Here is a 21985-nt window from a genome sequence, read left to right as displayed (position 1 = left end):
TTTCAGTCAGTTGTTCTTGCATAGTAATGGGTTAAATATTTTTATGTAGTATATTTTAAAAGCCCACTTAACATTTTCTTTTAGATTATTTTAAAACAATTTAGGAAATATCAAATACTAAGGTTAGTTTGTTTGCTTTTTAAATTTAACTTTGTGTACATTTTAATAAGTGACATGCTTGAATTTTTTCCAAAAAATTACAAAGTATTAGAAAAGTTTCTAGACTTATGTATTTGAAATTCTGTATGATACAACTTTTTTTCAACAAATCCTTACTTCTGAACTCACTGTCAAAACTTCGCTTATACTTTGAAGAGACTGGTTGTGTTTACTTTTTGTCAAAAATATTCTATTTATTATACACCAAAATAAAACACTTACTGTAATAGAAAGATAAGCAGGTAGGAAACACTCTCATTTGTAAACTAGCATCTTGTCTGTAAACTCAAAAAAAGAAAAAAAAAATTGGGGCCGGGCACGGTGGCTCACGCCTGTAATCCCAGCACTTTGGGAGGCTGAGGCAGGTGGATCACGAGGTCAGGAGATCGAGACCATCCTGGCTAACATGGTGAAACCCTGTCTCTACTAAAAATACAAAAAATTAGCCAGGCGTGGTGGCGGGTGCCTGTAGTCCCAGATACTTGGGAGGCTGAGGCAGTAGAATGGTGTGAACCCTGGAGGTGGAGCTTGCAGTTAGCCGAGATCGCGCCACTGCACTCCAGCCTGGGTGACAGAGCAAGACTCCGTCTCAAAAAAAAAAAAAATTGATACATTTTTTTCCAGCAAACATCTATGTGTTCAGATGACTGTCATGGTCTTGATCTATCTCATTACTAAGTATTGGGATTTTTTGTGCTATTTAAGATTATGAAATCTATAAATCTCTTTAATGGGCAAAATCTGATGAAAGCAAATCAGCTCTTTTGGATTGTGTAATACTCTGGCAGGCTACCTTGCTTGTTACCTAAGGTCATGATGCTTGATTATCCAATAAATGGCCCAAGAAAGAGCACCAGTGTCAATCCTTATAGTAAATATTTTAAGTATAAATCTGTTTCTTATTTTTAGAAAAAAAATTACCAACATAATATTTTTAAACCTCAATGGGTTTTCCTTGAACATCAGCAAATTGAAAAAACACACTAGGACAATTGGGAAAAAAAATTACTAGAGAAGAAAGATGTTTGAAGAAGTCTGAGCAGAAAGAGGGAAAGAGAATAAAATAAACCCCGAATATGGGTGACATTCTCTTAGTACAAGATTCAATACAACATTCAACTGCAGAATGAAAAATTGGTACATAAATTTTGGAAATGAAGTTTAAAATAAAAGTAGAAGGCAGGGATAATCATAGTTGAGGGGAAAAAATATGGTGGATATTTTACTTTTTCACTTGGATTAGATTTTATCAGAATGAGTACTTCTATGTGCATACGCAAAATACAACACACAATTTAATTTTATCCAGCAACAAGTACTCTTTCACTTAGCATGATGCTTTGGAGATTCATCTGCATTGCTGGGTATATTAATTTCCTATTGTTGTAACAAAATATCACAAAATTACTGGCATAAAACAACACAAATTTATTTATATATATTTTTTACACTTCTAGGTGAGAAATTTAAAATACTTTTTCTGAAATCAAGGTGTCAGGAGGCTGGTTTCTTCTACAGGCTCCAGGGGAGTATCCATTACCTGCTGCCTTCAGATTTCAGATGCTTATAGCATTCCTTGGCTCCTGTTTGTGTCATTTTAATCATTTTATTATTGTTTCTGTTGTCACATATTTCTCCACACCTTTTTTCCTCTCTCTGATTTCCTGCCTCCCTCCTATAAGAACCCCTGTGATTACATCAGGCCCACCAGATAATCCAAGATGATGTACCCAGCTAAAAATTATTAATTTAATCACATCTACAAAGTTTAATTTTCCAGATAAAGTAACATCACAGGTTCTAGGGATTAGGACATGGACATCTTTGGAAAGAAGGGAAGGCATTACTCAGTCTACCATGTTTCACATATCAGTAGTGAATTCCTTTTCATTGTTGAGTAATATGTATTATTGCATAGATTTATCTCAATGTATTTATCCATTCACCTGTAGGTGAATGTTTACATTCGTTTTTGTTTGAACATAAAGTTTGCAATTTTCTTAGGAAGACATCTAGGAATGAGATTCCTACTTTGTAAGGTAAGTATGTATTTAATTTTATATACAACAGTCTAACTCTTTTCCAAATTGCCTGTACTATTTTCCATTCCCTCCAGCAAAGTATAGGAATTCCACTTACTCAATATCCTCACCAGCAATTCAAATTCTCAGGTTCTGTTTTGCTTTGTTTTGTTTTTCTGTCATCTGTTTGTTCACAAGTCTTTCAGGTGTACGGTGGTATCTACTGGATTTTAACTGCATTTCTCTGATGGAGCTCTCTGCACTTTACCATGCAAGGTGATATACAAAGGAAGCCTGTCTGGAGAAAGCAGAATCAATAAAATGGAAACTAGAGATACAGAGAGAATAACCTCTGAGTTTCCTCTAATCATTCCTTCCTTTCTTCCCTCCCTTCCTCCCTCCCTTCTTTTCTTTTTTCTTTTCTCCTTTCCTTTCCTTTCCTTTCCTTTCCTTTCCTTTCCTTTCCTTTCCTTCCTTCTTTGGTTCTTTCTTTTTCCTTCGTCTCTCTCCCTCTCTCTCTCTGTTTCTTTGTGCTTCCGTTTCCTCAGACCCGTGCCTTAGGTTCTGAGGTCTATCAATTTACTGCCCGTGATTTTGTGAAATTGATACCTTTAATTTCTATAATGAACACAATTTTGTTTGTAAAAGCTGGTTTAGGGAGGTTTATAGATTTGCCCAAAGGTACATTTATGTCTATGTGATACCAAAGACTATGCTTTTTCAACTTCACTAAGCCACCTCAAATAACTTTTTGGAGAATATTATTTTGTCCTTCATCTAATGTCTCTATTTATACATTACACTAACTCATAATTCTTTTTTTAAGAAAAGGGTTCTGTCATTAGGAAAGGTAACACGTGAATAAAAGAAGAGATATTTAGAGACCAAGAAACAGGGATACAAATACCAAAGATGTCCAAAAAGAGGAGATGGTAGGTTGAGGGTTACTCATGGTCTAGAGGTGAAGTTATAAAATTATGAACTGGGATATTTTGATAGCAAGCTAATTTTATTTATTTATTATAAAATTATATCATAGAAAAATTAGCATTTATATATTAAAACTGTATAAATAAAGAAGTATATATTAAACTCAGGAGGTATAGAAGCACAGAGGCAGAAGGTATAGATTGAAATGGCAGGTCTACATACCACTTTCCATGTGTTTCTTTTCCTTCCTTCTTTCTTTCTTTCTTTCTTTCTTTCTTTCTTTCTTTCTTTCTTTCTTTCCTTTCCTTCTTTCTTTCCTTCTTTCTTTCTCGCTCTCCCTCTCTCTTCTTTCTCTTTCTTTCTTTCTCTTTCCTTCTTTCTTTCTTTCCTTCTCTTTCTTTCTTTCTCTCTCTCCCTCTCTCTTCTTTCTCTTTCTTTCTTTCTTTCATCTTTCTTTTCTTTCTTCCTTTTTTCTCTTTCTTTTCTTTCTCTCTTTGTGCTTTGGTTTCCTCAGTAATAAAATGGAGATAATAGTACTAATTACCTCTTAGAGTTGTTTTGATTATTAAATGTGTTGATATCTACCAAGTACTTAGAATAACATCTACTGCATACTAAGTATTTAATATATGTTGAATAAATAAAGGTTTGCATAGCTAAACCTAACTGCTAATGGTGAGGCAGGAAAAAATATGAGGTCAAGGGCTCAGTCTTATTCAGTGACTAAAATAAACTAGGCATAGAACAACTATTTTTTGACGGTAGAATTTTTTTCAATAATTCTTCTTTTTAAGAAACAAAGTAAATAATTTTTGCTAATTTATTTTTTGAAAGCATTAACTTTAAAATTATTATTTTTGAAGTGTTTGACCTTGATTATCCAAATGAATACTACTTTAGTTAAATGTATTAATATGCTATTTTGCTTCCTAACTTTCACCCATAAAATATAATCATATTTTATCTTTGAATTTTAGTCATGTGAACCATATCACTAATCACATAGACAGTAACAGGCTAAAAATTTTAAGAACTTTACTAATAATATAGGTAAAGATAAATCATTTCATAATCCAATATACTAAATATTTCCCCAAGTGGAATCTGGGAGGAAATTTGGAGCATATATCAATGCTTTCAAGCAAATGGATTAAGATAAAAAACATTGAAATAATGCACTGTTGAATATAATTTTGAACTAAATTATGTTGATCTTTACTTAAGTTGATATTTTCTGTGCTTTCTTGTTTTCAATAAACACATTAATTTTACAATAAAAATACGCATGTAAAAACATACACCTATGGATACACACACGCACCCATACATTAACTTGGCTGTTATTATGCTGAAAAATCATTAACCATCATTACCTTAACAAATCCTATTTCCAATGAGCTAGTGAGACTTGATTCTATCACAATCATTCCAGTTGACAATCAGCTCTGCAAATTTGAATATCTGCTTTTCTAACTTTGATTTTAGAGGCTCATATTTCCATTCATTATTTATTTTCTTTGTGCATATTTTTTCTTTTTAATTGAGGTATAGTTTACCATAAGTGAACGCTTTAACAAATTTATATATATTTATTCATATGCTCTAATTAACCACTTGCCACATTTTAGATATATTTCTAGCTTCCCAGCAGGCCCCCAGTCAATAATAACACAGCACTCCTGAGATAATGGTCATGGAATTTTAATACACGTTGCCTTTCTCTCTCTAAGTATCAAAAAAACTTCTTACGGTGTCTCATGTTTAACTGCTTAATTGAATGACTGCCTTTTGAGGTAAGGCCAGACTTCATACTTCAAATGAATTCTATATACTTCATGTAGCACACACGTAATTCACACTGTTCCAAACATATTCACTAATTTTATGAGAATTTAAGTTTATTTTATAATGCTCACGAAATATAACTGCCTCCCTTTTTTAAGGGTGTCCTTTGCTCCCAAAACACAACTGAGGGATGCTAACAGCCAGTTTTGAAACTAGCTTATCCCAAGGCTCTCCAAACTTGGTAACAATATGTCTAGCTGATATCTGACTAGATTATAAAAAATAAGCAGGCTGAAATTTATAGGCATGATTTATATTAACTTATATGTGATCTATAAAATAATGGTCAATGTACAAAAGAGAACCATTTCTGATAAACAGTCAAAGATGGTTGTGATGAGATAATAAAAGGATTTAAAGCATAAATGAAAAAGCTGAGTTATAACTTAATAATTTTATAAATATGAAATATTATCAGAAGATGGAAAAGTGTTTTTCACCTTTTTACTGAAGCCAGAACCAAAATAATGATGATGATAATAATAATCTGAATCTGAAACATGAGCACTTTAAATTTGAAATACTTAAAATATCCCTCACAGTGAGAATTGTTAAATATACAGAACCTCTCTCCAGAGAGCTATAAATGCAGAAAAGGTATCAATCTGTCAGAGATAGTTTCAGTACTTTCTGGAAACTGAATAATGACCTCTAGAGATGTCTTTTATGCCTAAGATATTTCAGTTCCTTTTTGATAACATGTGTTAAAATATTTTAAAGCATAATTTTAAAAAAGTTTATCTCCAGAAAATTAATGTTTAAGAATCAGCTTACATATCAATCTTTCTTTACCTTGTTAATAACCAATTCATAGAATATTTATATAAAACATATTTACAAGAAGTCACAACTAGAAAGATCAAAGTTTCAGATTTTGCAAAAGAGATGCTTTTGTTTGGTATAAACTTAAAACCAACTTATTCTTCAAACAAAGTGTCACATGTACTGTTAAATTTAAGCAAAACTGAACTTGACAATCTTTAGGAAAGTATATACAATACTATTGCTTTGCCTTACAAAGAAATTTTACAAAAAATAGCTAATTCCTGATCTAGTAGTAGAGAAAATGCTATAATGTTAATAGAAAATTGTGATTGTTTAAATATTAATGAGTTACATATTTTGTAGCTGCAGATTAAAATAATCTTTATCATATGAAAGTACTAATTATTTCAATAGTTATTTTGGTTATAACAATAAGTTAGAAATTTGCTTTATGGAACAGATTAGGAAGAAAGAAAATGAATGAATGAAAAAGTTTATAAGGCAGATACATGCAATTTCTCTAAAAAAAAAACTTATTGGAGGAGCCAAGATGGCCGAATAGGAACAGCTCCGGTCTACAGCTCCCAGCGTGAGCGACGCAGAAGACGGTGATTTCTGCATTTCCATCTGAGGTACCGGGTTCATCTCACTAGGGAGTGCCAGACAGTGGGCGCAGGCCAGTGGGTGCACGCATCGTGCGTGAGCCGAAGCAGGGCGAGGCATTGCCTCACCTGGGAAGCGCAAGGGGTCAGGGAGTTCCCTTTCCGAGTCAAAGAAAGGGGTGACGGACGCACCTGGAAAACTCGGGTCACTCCCACCCGAATATTGCGCGTTTCAGACCGGCTTAAAAAACGGCACACCACGAGACTATATCCCACACCTGGCTCGGAGGGTCCTACGCCCTCGGAATCTCGCTGATTGCTAGCACAGCAGTCTGAGATCAAACTGCAAGGCGGCAGCGAGGCGCCTCTCCTCCTCCAAAGGAACGCAGTTCCTCACCAGCAACGGAACAAAGCTGGATGGAGAATGATTTTGACGAGCTGAGAGAAGAAGGCTTCAGACGATCAAATTACTCTGAGCTACGGGAGGACATTCAAACCAAAGGCAAAGAAGTTGAAAACTTTGAAAAAAATTTAGAAGAATGTATAACTAGAATAACCAATACAGAGAAGTGCTTAAAGGAGCTGATGGAGCTGAAAACCAAGGCTCGAGAACTACGTGAAGAATGCAGAAGCCTCAGGAGCCGATGCGATCAACTGGAAGAAAGGGTATCAGCAATGGAAGATGAAATGAATGAAACTAAGCGAGAAGGGAAGTCTAGAGAAAAAAGAATAAAAAGAAATGAGCAAAGCCTCCAAGAAATATGGGACTATGTGAAAAGACCAAATCTACGTCTGATTGGTGTACCTGAAAGTGATGCGGAGAATGAAACCAAGTTGGAAAACACTCTGCAGGATATTATCCAGGAGAACTTCCCCAATCTAGCAAGGCAGGCCAACGTTCAGATTCAGGAAATACAGAGAACGCCACAAAGATACTCCTCGAGAAGAGCAACTCCAAGACACATAATTGTCAGATTCACCAAAGTTGAAATGAAGGAAAAAATGTTAAGGGCAGCCAGACAGAAAGGTCGGGTTACCCTCAAAGGGAAGCCCATCAGACTAACAGTGGATCTCTCGGCAGAAACCCTACAAGCCAGAAGAGAGTGGGGGCCAATATTCAACATTCTTAAAGAAAAGAATTTTCAACCCAGAATTTCATATCCAGCCAAACTAAGCTTCATAAGTGAAGGAGAAATAAAATACTTTACAGACAAGCAAATGCTGACCGATTTTGTCACCACCAGGCCTGCCCTAAAAGAGCTCCTGAAGGAAGCGCTAAACATGGAAAGGAACAACCGGTACCAGCCGCTGCAAAATCATGCCAAAATGTAAAGACCATCAAGACTAGGAAGAAACTGCATCAACTAACGAGCAAAATCACCAGCTAACATCATAATGACAGGATCAAATTCACACATAACAATATTAACTTTAAATGTAAATGGACTAAATTCTCCAATTAAAAGACACAGACTGGCAAGTTGGATAAAGAGTCAAGACCCATCAGTGTGCTGTATTCAGGAAACCCATCTCACGTGCAGAGACACACATAGGCTCAAAATAAAAGGATGGAGGAAGATCTACCAAGCAAATGGAAAACACAAAAAGGCAGGGGTTGCAATCCTAGTCTCTGATAAAACAGACTTTAAACCAACAAAGATCAAAAGAGACAAAGAAGGCCATTACATAATGGTAAAGGGATCAATTCAACAAGAGGAGCTAACTATCCTAAATATTTATGCACCCAATACAGGAGCACCCAGATTCACAAAGCAAGTCCTGTGTGACCTACAAAGAGACTTAGACTCCCACACATTAATAATGGGAGACTTTAACACCCCACTGTCAACATTAGACAGATCAACGAGACAGAAAGTCAACAAGGATACCCAGGAATTGAACTCAGCTCTGCACCAAGCGGACCTAATAGACATCTACAGAACTCTCCACCCCAAATCAACAGAATATACATTTTTTTCAGCACCACACCACACCTATTCCAAAATTGACCACATAGTTGGAAGTAAAGCTCTCCTCAGCAAATGTAAAAGAACAGAAATTATAACCAACTATCTCTCAGACCACAGTGCAATCAAACTAGAACTCAGGATTAAGAATCTCACTCAAAGCCGCTCAACTACATGGAAACTGAACAACCTGCTCCTGAATGACTGCTGGGTACATAACGAAATGAAGGCAGAAATAAAGATGTTCTTTGCAACCAACGAGAACAAAGACACAACATACCAGAATCTCTGGGACGCATTCAAAGCAGTGTGCAGAGGGAAATTTATAGCACTAAATGCCCACAAGAGAAAGCAGGAAAGATCCAAAATTGACACCTTAACATCACAATTAAAAGAGCTAGAAAAGCAAGAGCAAACACATTCAAAAGCTAGCAGAAGGCAAGAAATAACTAAAATCAGAGCAGAACTGAAGGAAATAGAGACACAAAAAACCCTTCAAAAAATTAATGAATCCAGGAGCTGGTTTTTTGAAAGGATCAACAAAATTCATAGACCGCTAGCAAGACTAATAAAGAAAAAAAGACAGAAGAATCAAATAGACGCAATAAAAAATGATAAAGGGGATATCACCACCGATCCCACAGAAATACAAACTACCATCAGAGAATACTACAAACACCTCTACGCAAATAAACTAGAAAATCTAGAAGAAATGGATACATTCCTCGACACATACACTCTCCCAAGACTAAACCAGGAAGAAGTTGAATCTCTGAATAGACCAATAACAGGAGCTGAAATTGTGGCAATAATCAATAGTTTACCAACCAAAAAGAGTCCAGGACCAGATGGATTCACAGCCGAATTCTACCAGAGGTACAAGGAGGAACTGGTACCATTCCTTCTGAAACTATTCCAATCAATAGAAAAAGAGGGAATCCTCCCTAACTCATTTTATGAGGCCAGCATCATTCTGATACCAAAGCCTGGCAGAGACACAACAAAAAAAGAGAATTTTAGACCAATATCCTTGATGAACATTGATGCAAAAATCCTCAATAAAATACTGGCAAACCGAATCCAGCAGCACATCAAAAAGCTTATCCACCATGATCAAGTGGGCTTCATCCCTGGGATGCAAGGCTGGTTCAACATACGCAAATCAATAAATGTAATCCAGCATATAAACAGAGCCAAAGACAAAAACCACATGATTATCTCAATAGATGCAGAAAAAGCCTTTGACAAAATTCAACAACACTTCATGCTAAAAGCTCTCAATAAATTAGGTATTGATGGGACATATTTCAAAATAATAAGAGCTATCTATGACAAACCCACAGCCAATATCATACTGAATGGGCAAAAACTGGAAGCATTCCCTTTGAAAACTGGCACAAGACAGGGATGCCCTCTCTCACCGCTCCTATTCAACATAGTGTTGGAAGTTCTGGCCAGGGCAATCAGGCAGGAGAAGGAAATAAAGGGTATTCAATTAGGAAAAGAGGAAGTCAAATTGTCCCTGTTTGCAGACGACATGATTGTTTATCTAGAAAACCCCATTGTCTCAGCCCAAAATCTCCTTAAGCTGATAAGCAACTTCAGCAAAGTCTCAGGATACAAAATCAATGTACAAAAATCACAAGCATTCTTATACACCAACAACAGACAGAGAGCCAAATCATGAGTGAACTCCCATTCACAATTGCTTCAAAGAGAATAAAATACCTAGGAATCCAACTTACAAGGGATGTGAAGCACCTCTTCAAGAACTACAAACCACTGCTCAAGGAAATAAAAGAGGATACAAACAAATGGAAGAACATTCCTTGCTCATGGGTAGGAAGAATCAATATCGTGAAAATGGCCATACTGCCCAAGGTAATTTACACATTCAATGCCATCCCCATCAAGCTACCAATGACTTTCTTCACAGAATTGGAAAAAACTACTTTAAAGTTCATATGGAACCAAAAGAGTGCCCGCATTGCCAAGTCAATCCTAAGCCAAAAGAACAAAGCTGGAGGCATCACACTACCTGACTTCAAACTATACTACAAGGCTACAGTAACCAAAACAGCATGGTACTGGTACCAAAACAGAAATATAGATCAATGGAACAGAACAGAGCCCTCAGAAATAACGCCGCTTACCTACAACTATCTGATCTTTGACAAACCTGAGAAAAACAAGCAATGGGGAAAGGATTCCCTATTTAATAAATGGTGCTGGGAAAACTGGCTAGCCATATGTAGAAAGCTGAAACTGGATCCCTTCCTTACACCTTATACAAAAATCAATTCAAGATGGATTAAAGATTTAAACGTTAGACCTAAAACCATAAAAACCCTAGAAGAAAACCTAGGCATTACCATTCAGGACATAGGCGTGGGCAAAGACTTCATGTCCAAAACACCAAAAGCAATGGCAACAAAAGCCAAAATTGACAAATGGGATCTAATTAAACTAAAGAGCTTCTGCACAGCAAAAGAAACTACCATCAGAGTGAATAGGCAACCTACAACATGGGAGAAAATTTTCGCAACCTACTCATCTGACAAAGGGCTAATATCCAGAATCTACAGTGAACTCAAACAAATTTACAAGAAAAAAACAAACAACCCCATCAAAAAGTGGGCGAAGGACATGAACAGACACTTCTCAAAAGAAGACATTTATGCAGCCAAAAAACACATGAAAAAATGCTCATCATCACTGGCCATCAGAGAAATGCAAATCAAAACCACTATGAGATATCATCTCACACCATTTAGAATGGCAATCATTCAAAAGTCAGGAAACAACAGGTGCTGGAGAGGATGTGGAGAAATAGGAACACTTTTACACTGTTGGTGGGACTGTAAACTAGTTCAACCATTGTGGAAGTCAGTGTGGCGATTCCTCAGGGATCTCGAACTAGAAATACCATTTGACTCAGCCATCCCATTACTGGGTATATACCCAAATGACTATAAATCATGCTGCTATAAAGACACATGCACACGTATGTTTATTGCGGCATTATTCACAATAGCAAAGACTTGGAACCAACCCAAATGTCCAACAATGATAGACTGGATTAAGAAAATGTGGCACATATACACCATGGAATACTATGCAGCCATAAAAAATGATGAGTTCATATCCTTTGTAGGGACATGGATGAAATTGGAAACCATCATTCTCAGTAAACTATCGCAAGAACAAAAAACCAAACACCGCATATTCTCACTCATAGGTGGGAATTGAACAATGAGATCACATGGACACAGGAAGGGGAATACCATACTCTGGGGACTGTGGTGGGGAGGGGGGAGGGGGGAGGGATAGCATTGGGAGATATACCTAATGCTAGATGACGAGTTAGTGGGTGCAGCGCACCAGCATGGCACATGTATACATATGTAACTAACCTGCACAATGTGCACATGTACCCTAAAACTTAAAGTATAATAAAAAAAAAAAAATAAAAATAAAAAAAACTTATTATACAAGTGTATTCTTATGCAAAGATACATTGTGGAGCTGTTGTCTTCAGTCCTGAAAACAACCGCAGGGCATCCGAAAAAAGAGATGAAAACCAATTATGAAATGCTGCATCAAGGATTGGTATGGCAGAACTGAAAAATGTCAACAATATAAGCAAAATTTTTGGACCACATACACAAAAAGAAATAACATATACAGGCATCCCTACAGCCAGTGAAACCTGTAACTATAGTAATTTCCTAGTGACATTCTATCAAAAACATGACTAAAGTTATCTCTAATAGAGGGGCCTTCTTGTAAACTCATCAACCCATCAGAACTCTGGACTGAATATGTGCATTTGTGGAAATGAAATTAAGGATGAGATTTATATAATGGACTTCTAAAAACCAAAACTCTGTATCTATCCTTTTGTTGTCTCTGGGGTTTAAAAAAAATACAGTTTTTAAATTTAATAATAGATATGAATACAAGAATACTTAGGTGAATAATATTATTTATGACATTTCAATTGGAAATAAAAATAGCATGTCAGAATCCTGCTGGAGGTCTTTACTACTCTGTGAGGGAAAACTGTATGTAGGTAGCAAATTCTAATAACCATATAAATTTCATGTCCTGTCTTTGAATGACATATTTTTCCTGGATTATATTCTTAAGTCCTTTTTTCTACTAAATATATCCAATACTGAGTGGTTCAGTTCAACCCCATAAAATTCTAGAACTAAATGTTTTTCATTAAACATGTTGGATTCAATTGGTGGAGAATCATAAGAAATTATTACAAGTGGATTTTTAAAGAAGACTGACTTGTGTTCAAAATTATCCTCATTCAAATGGGTTAGAATGTTTCAGATACTGAAGGAAGATAATGAAATAACCTGAAGTCTTTAAAAGCAGTGATATTTTATTTTTTTATATTAGAAAAATCTTCAAGAATGATTTGATACTCAATGAGTCCCACAAGGTAGAAAAGTGGGTCCAAGGAACAACTAACACCGTTAGAGCATAATATCCCCAAATTCGTGGCATAACATGGCCAATGACAGATGACTTGAAAGAAAATGTAAAAGCTTCATATTTTATGTAATATAATAATGCTAAACCACAGGAAAATCCTTTTCAACTAATGTTTATGCAGTAATTCCTGGAAGCACAATTCTCACTCTATCTTGACTGTAGGTACAATTTTACTTTATAGAAACTTTTGTCTTTTAAAATATTTTGTCTTAGTACTCTTACAGTATCTCTCAATGGCTTAAAGTGCTGCTTTAATCTTTCTAGGTAACATTCTCTTCCTAAATGATGAATTTAACTCAGATCTACAGAAAACAATCTACCCCAGAAACAAAATAATTACGAGAAATGCCAAAAAAATTAAAACACAAACACAATTATAAACAAAGTATGAATTGCAAAAAATAAAATATGGTACAGAAAGTTACATTTTTAGTCCTATAACAACATGATGAATTTCCTTCATTTTATGACAGATGATGACATTGTTAACTTCTACATAGACCCTAATACTGAAAATATTTAAGGTTGTAATCATTGTCATTGAACAAAAGTCTAAATGTTTTTAAGTACATGATAGAAGTATATAAAAATTGATTATTTCTTTTTATGCAATATTTTTTCAGTCTTAAAATATATTTTAAACATTATATAACTTACAGTAACTAATTCACATTGACAAACTTGATATTTACATTTTTACCTACCTTGCTTACCCTGATTTTTATGCAAATAAAAGATTGTTTTCAATTTATAATATTAAATATAAACTTTCTGTTCACTAATCACAAAGAGCAACTGAGTTGAAATATTACTTATAGAATGTAAATTATAATATAATCCTCAATTTAATAAATCTACATATACTTAAATATCAATCAATATATGACAAAATACATGAACCAACCCAACTTACATATTTCACACAATAAAATGTTATACAATTATTTTTTAAAATAAAAATAAATAAAAAATGTAAAATCAAGATACTTGCATGGTTACCATTATATCCTAGGCCTTTATTATTAATTTAAACTGGAAATTATATTTGACACATAATAACTGCTTTTTAAAAAGTTGTCAAAAAACAGCCTATGAGCAAATGCTAACACCAAAATTCTGTCAGCTCTACGACTACCACCTCCACCCTACCAGCCACCCAATCTTAATTGGTATTGACCCTAGACATGGAAGTTTCTCGGATTGCATAATATGATGCTATTTATGGGCTTACCAGTAATATGAGAGGAAAGACTATATTAATAAAATGAGCAGAGGTTTACTATTTTGTTGATTCAATCATTCAGTTCAATTCAGTTCATTTTCTTTTCTTGGTTGTAAAAGTAGTCTTCATACTTTCAAACTGTTCAACATAAACTTTTAAATCACAGACACACACTTCCTGAAAGAATTTTTATTCTTACATCAAGCCTCATCTAGAAACTACAAATGTCAAAATTATTTCTACTCTGCTGAATCAGCTCAAGAATAAAGTTGCATTTTTTCTCCTAATATACTTGAAGTATTCTAAAGATGTGTTGAATCCTTCAGTGTGAACATTTGGTATGACTTATAAAATCTAATTTACCTTTTAAATCTTTCTAGCATAATGAACTCACAAGTCATGTAATTTTCTGTTTCATAATTTAATGTCCCTGAAATATACACCTATCAATATTTTCAGAAAGCTAACTTTCCAAAGAGGAATCATGGCAAAGGGTAATTAAACTATTTACTTTTCTGTAGAAACAACCAGGTTTATACAAACATTGGAAGCCCAGTTGAAATTTTTCAGTTATTCTGACTGGAAATAAACACCTGTAGTTACTCCTGATCCCATGACAAAATCTTTTTGTGAGTGAGAATTGTGTATTGTTATCAGAACTCTAATATAGACAAACGGCTTTTATCTTAGGCTATGTAAAAGTATATTATTGTTTATCAGTTTATTTGATAAATGTTGCTTCTTTAAATCCAAAAAGGAAATTATGGGTTTATTTGTCTTTGAATTATGGAGCCATTTCATTATGTCTGATGTTCAATTCCCACTCTCTTTGTCCCTTTATTATCATTATAGCTTAGTAAGTGACTGCAGAAAGAGAACCTGAAAGATATATATATATATATATATGTATGTGTGTGTATATATATGTATGTATGTGTGTATATATGTGTGTGTGTGTGTATATATATATGTATGTATATATATATTTTAATGCCGTGGCATCAAAGAGTGGTGGAAATAAAGAAAAACTTAGAAGTAGGTAAAACAGGTACAGTGTTTCCTTACCAAGTTTCTATCTTATGGCCTTCTCTGAACTATTGATTGTTAATTTCCTTTACTTATTCTGACTTCTGATGACAGAAAATATCCTGCTAACCACCATACTCAAGTCTACAATACTGAAGATGTTTCCACTGTATGTATTTGTTATCTATTGCTGTGCAATAAATTTTCTAAAATACCTTGGTTTAAAACAAAACATTTATCATCTCACAGTTCTCTCAGGTCAGGAATCTTGTTTTGCTCAGCGTGGTGGTTCTGGCTCAACATCTCTCAGGAAATTGTACTCCAGTGTCGCAATTATCTCGGAGCACAACTGGGGAAAGATTTCTTCCAAACTCATTCACATGCCTTTTGGATGACCTCAGGTCCTTGCTGGATCCCGGCTGAAAACATCAGTTCTTTGACATGTGTGCACCTTAAAACACTGTAGCTTGATTCCCTCACAACAAGTGAATGAGAGTGTAAGAGAAGGCACCCAAACCAGACCACAGTCTTTTGTAACCTAATTAGAAATGGCAGCCCATCACTTTTGTAATATTTTGTTTATTAGAAACAAGTCATTAAATCAACCACCCTTAAGGGGAAAGAATTACATGGCAGTATAAATGCTAAGAGGTAGAGATCTTTAGGAGTCACGTTGGAGGCTGCTGACCATACCCATGTTCCAAAAAAAAAAAAAAGGAAAGGAGAATTTTCACTTCATTCCTCAATTAAATGTTATCTTAGAATTAAAACTAAAAATTTACCTTATTTCGCAAGTTCCCGTATGTGCTCTATCTTGGTTTTAGGAAATGATGGAATATGCTTGGCTTTCATTCTAGAGTGAGGAGAACAGAAAAATATAAAAATACAACAATATAAGTCTCATGAAGAAAAAAATAAAACAGAGTGATAGGATAGCATGATGGGCTGATGAAAGAGAGGCTAATTATTTTGATTAGGCAAGGTTTATATGAGAAAGTACTTTTAAAATGAGAACTGAATAACAAGGAATTAGCCTTATGTTTTCATAGGGGTATTGTTAGGAGTAGAATATTGCAGCAACGGGAAGAATAAAGCAAAGATTTAAGGCATGAAAATCCTTGATAGGCAAATTATAGGAATTTCTCGAGACTGATATAAAGTTAAGAGAACCAGATCTTCTAGAACCTTGTATATCATGGTAAGGATTTAGACTTAGTAGAAGTACAATGGAAAGCCACTGTGTATTCTGAGTGGTTGAATACCTATTTATATCTATCTATATCTATATATATTTTAGAGACCGTCTCACCCTGTCACTGAAGCTGGACTGCAGTGGCACAATCATAGCTCACTGCAGCCTCAACTTCTAGGCTTCAGTGATCCTCCTGCCTCAGCCTCCCAAGTGGCTAAGAATATAGTCACGCCTCACCATGCCCAGCTATTTTTAATTTTTGTTAGCAGTGGGGTCTTGTTATGTTGCCCGTGCTGGTCTTGCCTCAAGTGATCCACCCACCTCAGCCTCCCCAGTAGCTGGGATTACAGCCACAAGCCACCACTCTGGCTAATAACGATGTACTTTTTAAAAGACCATTCTAGGACTGTGTGGAAATGTATAGAATATGGCCACAAAAGATCACATAGCTATTTCGACATTCCACATAAAAGACGAAGGTAGCTTGAACTAAGCAGTAAAGATAAAGAGACAGAGGGATATAAAATATATTTTGAAGGTAAAGCAGATAATCTTTACTAATAAATTAGATCTGCGAAGATACGGTGAACGTGTATTTTGGCCTCTAACACATTTGAACATATTTCTATAATTTTGTAATGTGCCAACTATGAGTCTCCTCTGATTAAAAGGAATCTGAAAATGCATTTTCCTACACCTCCTTGGAGGTGAAAAACAGGGTTATAAACTAGGTTACACCTATCAGGCATACAGAAGACAGACTGGTACAAACCAGCAAAACCTGAGGCAGCAAGTATAAATACGTCATCTTAAAAGCCAGGAGAGTGTGTCAAGAAGTAGGGAACGTTCAATTATATTGAATACTGCTGTGGTTTGAATACAAAGAGAATGAAGATGTGAATATTCTTTGGCAACAAAAAAGTCACAAGAGACAAGTGGACAGGTGTAATTGGAAGGGTGATTTGAGTCACATATGGCATGGAAGAGACGTTAGGAAGAGGAAATAGTAATTATAAAGATATACATTTTAGATTAAGTTTTGCTATTATAGGATCAGGGAAAATCAATGGTAACCATGGGAAGTTAAAGGCTTATAATAGATTTTTAAAAAGATGAGTAATATTAAAATAATGCTTGTATAATGATCTAGAAAAGAGGAAGATGCTGATCATGCAAAAGAAAGAGGTTGTATTCATTATGTATTTGTCAGCAACAATGTATTGAGTGATAATTATGTGCCAGGCACTGTTCTACAGATAGAAAATATGGAATTTACTTTCTATTTTTGGCTGAAAAAATAATAAACAAGGAGTATTAAGTAAAATATACATTGTATCAATTGATTAAAGAGAAAATAATGCTGGCAATTTAAAATAGAGTGACCAGGTAAGATCTCACTGAGAAAATGAGTAAAGGCCTGAAAAAAATGGAAATCACATTATGTGAACACCTGAGAGAATAACTTTCCAGGAAGAGGGAGGAGCAAGTATAGAAGTCCTAATTCAAGAACGTGCTCGATTGTTTTTTTTAAACTTAATTATTATTTTCAATTGTTATGGGTGCATAATAACTGTATATATTCATGGGGTAGATGTGATGTTCTGAGAAAGTCATACCACGTGTAATAATTACATCAGGGAGAAACATTAAGAAGGGCAATGTGGGGCTGGGCGCGGTAGCTCACGCCTGTAATCCCAGCACTTTGGGAGGCGAAGGCGGGCGGATCACGAGGTCAGGAGATCGAGACCAGCCTGGCTAACATGATGAAACCCCGTCTCTACTAAAATAACAAAAAATTAGCCAGGTGAGGTGGCAGGCGCCTGTAATCCCAGCTACTCAGGAGGCTGAGGGCAGGCGAATGGAGTGAACCCGGGAGGCGGAGCTTGCAGTGAGCCGAGATCTTACCACTGCACTCCAGCCTGGGTGACAAAGTCAGACTCCGTCTCAAAAAAAAAAAAAAAAAAAAAAACAAGGGCAATGTGGCTGAGGATAAATAAATCAGAACAACGGCACAACATCAAAGAAGTAACAGGCCAGGCAAGGTGGCTCACACCTGTAATCCCAGTACTTTGGGAGGCTGAGGCAGGAGGATTGCTTGAGTCAAGGAGTTTGAGGCTGCAGTGAGCCATCATCTGGCCTCTGCTCTCTAGCCTGGGTGGAAGGGTGAGACCTTGACTAAAAAAACTTTAAAAAAAGAAAGCCAGATCTTTGGGGCTTGGTAGATTATTTAAGAACTTAGAATGTACATTTGTGATATATTTTTGGAATAAGAGCCCACTTAAAGTAAGCCCATGAGGGAATTGTAAGAGATAAACAGGAAACAGGGAGAAAAAACTACACTTTCAGGAAGCGTTGCTTACAGAGATGGGGAAAATATAATGAGAACTGGAAGAAAATATCAAATCAGTATGAGTTTTTTAATGGAAGAAACATCAAAATATGTGTGCTATTAGGAATGGCCCATAAGCTCAAAGTCTTTTTCCTATATCTCTGACTGTCCCAGTAGCTCAAAGTCTTTTCCTATATCTCTGACCGTATCCTCTCAGCCTCCCGAGTAGCTGGGATTACAGGCACCTGCCACCGCGCCCGGCTAATTTTTTGTATTTTTAGTAGAGACGGGGTTTCACCGTGTTAGCCAGGATGGTCTCGATCTCCTGACCTTGGCAGCACTTACATTTATAAAGCCTGCAGCACTTATATTTAACATATAATTTAGCCTTCTCTTTCACACACACACACCACACACACACACACACACACACACACACACACACACACACACACACACGGGGAACTCTGAGCATGAAATGCCATATCTAAAAATATACACTTATATACTCAACTATACTTCTTTGCCTTGATTTTCAAAGAAAGAAGTTTCTTTCAGTCAGAAACGGTGTTTCCCAACACCACTTCTGACCCCAAATATTTGCCTTTTCCATACCAAGCAATTCTTGAATTCTCTAGCACCAACTTGACATTCAACAATTCAATTTGATTCTAACATTACCTACAAATTCAGCTAATTGCAAATTTGAGGATTCACACTATTTCCATTTATGTTCATTAATTATCTAGAATAGCTCACAGAATTCATAAAAACACATTATTTATGTTTATTCTTTTATTATAAACGTTTCAACTCAGGAATAGCCAAATGGATGAGATGCATAGGGTGAGGTATAGGGGCAGGGGGAGAGATTGTAGGCGCTGCTTCTGTTCAGCGCACATCGCCCTTCCAGTACTTGCATGTTTTCACCAACCCCAAAGCTCCCAGGCTCCTGTCATTTACAGTTTTCCTGTTTAAATAAAGATTTCATTACATAAACATAATTGATTAATCCTTGGCCATTGGTGATTTAACTCAACCTCCAGTCCCTCTCCCCTCCCTGGAGCTTAGGGTATTGTGCTAAAAGTCCAAACCCTTTTGTCTTAGTCTTTTTGATGACCAGACCCCATCCTGAAGCTATCCAGGGAATCTTCCTGAATCCCATTAAAATAAAAAAAGACAGTAAATTCCAAGAGTTTTAGAAACTCTGTGCCAGAAAATTGAGACAAACACAGAATATTTATTTTTTGTTAAACTACACAGTCTAACCCTATATTGCAAACCTCTTCTTAAATTACATAGTCTCATATTCTGTAAAATATTCTTTCTCAATTATACCTGCTCCAATATTTTCTGATAATTTTTTACCAAAATTATAAATCATAAACTTTTTACTGTAAAAGCCACCCCATATTGTCATCTAACCATTATTGCCCTATCCTCCTTTCTTCCATCAGCATAAGCTTCTAAAAGGAATATTCCACATTTACTCTTTTTACTTGTCTACCCCATACATTGCTCAATACTTTCCATTCCTATAGCTCCAATAAACTCTCTCTTATTGAAGTCATAAGCAGCTCTTCAATATGATGGACTCATTTCAGGGAACATACAATTAATAGTAGTAAAAAACTATTTTCAAATAACAAAACAAAAACTAAAGAAACTATCTCCTGTGCAGTTTCTTAATACAATATTTGACCAAACTCTATGCTTGAAAAGGATGTGTGTATAGAATTATATTAGTATGTGATTGCAGGTATACAAATAGAGAGTTTTGGAGTAAGAACAAATGTATTGTTAGTGCCAGTTTCATTTGGTTTTGTATCTTTCTTAGAAAGGATGAACTACCTTTATCACAGCAGCTCTTGCTCTAAAAAATAATATCATGGATACTTGGAGGTTTCAGATCTACCTCATTTAAAAGCAGGGATGACTCACTCTATCAATGATCTCAAGTACTCTGATTTCTAGATCATGTCATTTACTGCATTTCCACATTTGTATCTGCTTCTAACAATGGGCAACTTCCTAAAATGCTTTTGAAAACACCACCCCATTCCCAAAGTCAAATTTTTCTTCTCATCTTTGGAGTAAAATGACTAATTAAGGAATCATGAAAACCCAAGTTAAGACTTGGGGAAACAAATTTGAAAGTGTTGGCAGTTTACCCATTAGTCAAAGAAGTACAGTACTTGTGAGCAAAGGTATTAGCCAAAATTAGGTTTAGATAATTAATTCCTATGAAATCCTAAATACATCTTAACATATCAAGGGACCAGAGAAACAAAATATTTGATGGAAATTCCAGCTATAAAAGCACCTGAATGTTAAAGATGTCTGCAAATTTCATTCCTAATTTTTTTTTCCATTTACAGGTACTCCACAAGTTAAGAAGAGGTTATGTCACAGTAAATCCATCGTTAAGTTGAAAATATCAAAGTCAAAAGTCCAATTAATACACCTAACCTACTGAACATCATAGTTTAGCCTAGTTTACATTAAACACCATCAGAACAAGTAGCCTAGACTTGGGCAAAATCATCTGGCAACACACTACAGAAAGTTTTGATGTTTTGTAAAGGCAAAATATCTTTGGACCAAAAGGTTTTGCTTGTTTTTCTTTTGCTCGTAAAATTTAAAGTTATTCTGCTTCTTTATAGTTTAAAACTTTAATGGTTATTGTTTCAAACAATCTCTAGAAGAAATTGTTCATCTATTTTTAATTTTGCCTACATAGTTTTTTGTTTGACTTAGATGCATCATCTGGAGTAATTTAAAGGCTGCTTGACCTCTTAGCAGTATTACTATCGCTACAAACTCCTCAACCCTTCACTCTCTCCCCAACTGGATTAATTATTGTAGTAAAAACTAAGAAAAATACACAGATCTCTTTGGGGAAAAAATGTGTACATGTAATTACTAGAAGCACTTTTTAGCATTTACGGGATTCTTGAATATTTAAGGTTAATATATACTGAGGCCTTCGGAATCCTGACCTGAAACTATATTTTCTTATTATTTTACTTTCCGTAATTTCTGAAGTAAAATTTTCTTATAGTCTGCAAATTAATAAACCATACTCACATTGGTTCATATTTATTAATAAACCATACAAACATTTGTATGTTTCTAAATAAACAGAAATAAATTTATTATTTCTGTTTATTTAGTAAATGGAATAAATTATACCCAAAACAAATTAAACAAGTTAAAGTTGAATTACTTTTTAAATAAAAATAAAATTTAACTCTAGGTTTATTTTTATTTTATTTTATTTTTGCATTTCTAAGATTTGTTTTAATTGTGTTAACTTAATTTCATTAAAATCAATTTATAATTGTATTAAAAGATACGTAACATAAAATGTATCATGTTAACCATTTTGAAATATACAATTCAGTAGTAAATACATTCA

General features: G+C 35.1%; 1 long non-coding RNA gene across 5 annotated transcripts in view; it reads right to left on the bottom strand.

Moving 5' to 3' along the window:
- Nucleotides 1-766: 766 nt before the first annotated feature.
- Nucleotides 767-21985, bottom strand: part of LOC104005839 (uncharacterized) — a 294233-nt gene continuing 273014 nt past the window's right edge. For all 5 annotated transcript variants that reach the window (XR_010155857.1, XR_010155855.1, XR_010155858.1 and 2 more), the window contains 3 exons: nucleotides 15829-15899; nucleotides 3333-3619; nucleotides 767-2478 (listed from right to left, as the gene is read on the bottom strand). This is a non-coding gene — a long non-coding RNA (uncharacterized LOC104005839). The remainder of the gene's footprint in view (nucleotides 2479-3332; nucleotides 3620-15828; nucleotides 15900-21985) is intronic.

This window comes from Pan troglodytes, chromosome 2 (genome assembly GCF_028858775.2).
Source record: "Pan troglodytes isolate AG18354 chromosome 2, NHGRI_mPanTro3-v2.0_pri, whole genome shotgun sequence".
Lineage (NCBI taxonomy): Eukaryota > Metazoa > Chordata > Mammalia > Primates > Hominidae > Pan > Pan troglodytes.
The sequence above is the reverse complement of the archived record's forward strand: the minus strand, read 5'-3'. Positions and strand labels throughout refer to the sequence as shown.